At 31.4% G+C, this 3,828-nt stretch overlaps 1 long non-coding RNA gene across 1 annotated transcript; it reads right to left on the bottom strand.

Moving 5' to 3' along the window:
* Positions 1-800: 800 nt before the first annotated feature.
* LOC116114022 lies at positions 801-1,407 on the bottom strand. Its single transcript, XR_004125499.1, has 3 exons — positions 1,289-1,407; positions 951-1,007; positions 801-869 (listed from the first exon to the last, which is right to left on the bottom strand). It is a non-coding gene; the product is annotated as an uncharacterized LOC116114022 (long non-coding RNA).
* Between the last annotated feature and the right edge of the window lie 2,421 nt (positions 1,408-3,828).

Consider the following 3,828-nt stretch of genomic DNA (forward strand, 5'->3'; position numbering starts at 1 on the left):
TATTGTACGTTTCTTCATTTGCATGTCTTTCTCGAATGGTTAAGTTGCGTTTGCACATGAGATTTTGGGCTTTTACTTTAGTATACCTTTTTTTAAATTCATTATACATCAATCTATATATCCTTCATGTATATTCTTTAATTTCTAAAAGTTTCTCTCCCTCTTTCTCCAAACCTAGATTCATAAGTTTTAAAAAAATTTCAAGTATAGTTGAAGTTTGATGAAAGAAATTTCTAGCAAACATTATCAAAAGAAGGGAAAAAAAAGCCAAGCCCTATATAAATTCTGGATCACACACGTGTTTGCATTGCTCTATTTCAATTTATTAAGCATTAACTTAAAATGCATTGTACACTTACACAATTGAAGCTGTTTTGAGTAGATAATGATGATACATGAGTGATTATGGTAATTGAAGGCTTATAAAACTTAAGCATTAATTTACTGTATAATATTATTCGTATCTACTAATTGTATAAATTCTTTCCTAGTAAAAAGCTGTCTAGTTCCTTCCCTGCAACTAGGAGGGGATCCAGTTTTGCTAGCCATAAGAAGCCATTTTCCAGTCAAACTAACTAGGATTGAGAACATACAAAAGGGAAAACAAATTCAAAGCTGTAACTAATCATTTCCTTCTCCCCTTTATCGGCAAAAAGAGCCTAAGAAAATGCGGGCATGCTCTATATCAAGTATCTTATCCTATTTTAAAGACATGAAAGTTTTCCGAAAATATACCACAATGTAAAAAATCAACAAAACAACTAATAGAAATACTATCAAGGTCTGTCAGGATTGGTTTACCGAGAAGAATTATTAAAACAATCAGCGCAAACTCTCACATCGGTGTGAATGCCAAATTGCGGTAAAGCCTGAATTCAATCACAGAAAGCAGAATAAACATATGCTCAATTTCAGAAACAAAAAATACACTTAAATTCCCAAACTCAAACCATTTGATTCGCAGAATGTTCATGGCACAATGTCCTGCCACAACATCGACAATGATGCTGCCACACAAAAAAGAGTAAGAGTTCAGTCCCAATTGTACAATAGAATTGCATCCAAAAGCCATTCAACGTTTACTTTAGATTTATGGGATCACAACAGTTCACAGCAATCTGTTAATAAATCCAGACGTTCTAATTTTATTTGGATGTTAAAATTTGGATTGTGTACAAACGTAATAAATCTATCGGATCCATCAACATAAATTGGCTAATACTTAATAAGCATTTATAAAGCTGGTTAAATTGAAGGAATGATAAAAAAGAAAAAAGAAAAAAAGTACCCGACGCCGGAAAGTGTTGAAGCTGCATTTGCAAACGTCGCAGCGTGCTGCTTCCTGGAAAGGAGGGGGCTCTGGTGGCATTTCTGATGTCCCACCGTGCCACTGATTCGTTGTTTTCAATATATTCCGGGCGAACGATCGAACAAATGGTGGGGTTTTTAGATTTTTATACTATTTTTTAATTTTTTAATTTTAAAGTCCAAGTATTATCTGCGGGCTGACCAGATTGGTGATGACCCGAGTATGAAATATGAATGTCTGATCCGGTTTAACACCAATTATCATACAATCAAAATTTATGGGCAATTTAATTTTACAAACTTTCTATAGTAACCTTAACTTAGTAGATTGTAATTGGTTAATTCGTAAATAAGCAAATAAAACTTATATCAAACAAGCGAGACCCATTTACGAGCTGACCAATTACGAAATGAGAGAAAGTTTGTGAGATTGGGTTGTAACTTGTAAGAGCATCTCTAATGGTATTCTTTATTTTGAAGAACATCTTTCATATAAATAAAGAGTATCTTCATTAATTTTTAAATATAAATAACACAATTTTTATTCAAATCCAATAGACTCTTTAAATTTAATGAAGATACTCTTTATTTTTAAGAAAGAGACTTAATGGGAGAGAGAATTAATAAATAAAATGCATAGAAACTTGTAGTTTATTAATTAAAATTAGGATAGAGAGTGAAATTTGACTATCTAAATATGGAGAGTCAAACTCACTCTCTAATTTATATTTTAAAGATAAAGAGTATGTTGGACTTTTGTTTTTATGGATAGACTCTTTATAATAAAGAGTTTAGGTTATATAAAGAGTCCTTTGAAGATACTCTAAGTATGGTATCGTCTATTATCATGATTTAAAATAATAGTAATACTACACGTACAAATAAATCTTACAAAGATTTCTATACAAAGTGATATGATAGAAAATGAATGTAAGAGTAATATGATGAGCTTATTTGGTAGATTATTTGAAATATGATATTTTAGAAAAACTATTTTAAGTTGAGTTGAGTTTGATTAAATATAAAATGACGAGATTATAAGAACGTGTTTGGTATAATATTTAAAAATTATATTAGATAAACTGCTCAATAGTTGTTTGGTACATTTTTTGAAAATATTTAGATTATTGTGTAACCCCTTATATTTATTAATTTAGCTAACACCCCCCCCCCCCCCCCAAAAAAAAAGTTTAAAAATCAACAAAAACACCCTCACAATGAAACTTTAAAAATTAACAAAAATACCCTCCAAAAATGAAGTCGTCGACGACGGCTAAAATCTGGCCGTTTCAGGCCAGATCATGGTGGATCTAGTTGAAAATGGCAAGATCGATGCACGACTGGTCAGATTCGACCGATCATGCATCATTCCACCGAAGATTATTCATCATATATTAAATTTTGATTCAAATTTGCATATAATGTACAATACACATCCTTAGACCTTTATTGGATAATTTTTTTATATTCACTCTTATCATTTATTTACGTCACTTGGAACACCTAATCTGATTAAGTAATCATAATCGTCACTATCAACACCACCGCCACCATCACCACTGTCGTCGCCACCGCCCTAGCCACCACTTCATTTTCATCATGTGCAATATCCCAAAATGGGTCTATTAGTCAGCGTTTGTTGTCATGTAGTTGTCGGCTCTCCCTTCTTTTCTTCATACCTGCATCATCATGCAGCTTATCATACCTAAGGTCACCATGCCCCTCTGAGTTCGATTCAATAGCTGCATGCCCAAAGCCATAGTATGTATAAATTAGGAACAGTATCAGGAAAGACAAAATAACGCCAAGAGAATTACCACTAAAACTTTATATAAAATGCAAGAACAAATTAATAATATTAAGAATGAGAAAAAGAAAGCACTATGAACCCTAACATGCATTTAACTAAGAATTGATGATATTATTAAGCAAAATTTTAAGCACATGCTATTAAGGAATATTCAATTTATGAAAAGAAACTAAGATTCTACTAATCCAATTTTTTAATCTCTGTCTAAAAAGAATTAACCACATTTTCTCACCAAACATAACATTCGCACTTCTTTAAACAAACATGAAACAATTATATATAAATTGTATGTTTCTTCACCAGCCACCACCTCACTCACAACTAAGTCTTTTTTACAAGCTATTTGCAAGTGTATAAAATTGCATAGCTAATAAAGTTGGAATAACGAGTGTCGAATCCCAAGAGAACTACTACTACCAAGTATCAAACTAACCTATCTTATTACTATTTGATTAATCAGATTTTAAGAATGGTTTAATGGAAAATAAAACTAACTAAAAACTAAACAAAAGCAGAATTTTGTTAATACTTTGGTAAAAAAAATCAATATGACTAAACTTAGGGTACAAATTTCACACCAATTTAATCATATGCATTGATAATTATCGTTAACCTAATTAAGCTTATTCTAAAGGTCAAATTCCCTAATATTTCACTAACTTTCTCTCGAACAATTAGTGAATTAACCCTTAAGCAACAATCCAAAATAT

This window comes from Pistacia vera, unplaced genomic scaffold (genome assembly GCF_008641045.1).
Source record: "Pistacia vera cultivar Batoury unplaced genomic scaffold, PisVer_v2 Contig7, whole genome shotgun sequence".
Classification (NCBI taxonomy): Eukaryota; Viridiplantae; Streptophyta; class Magnoliopsida; order Sapindales; family Anacardiaceae; genus Pistacia; species Pistacia vera.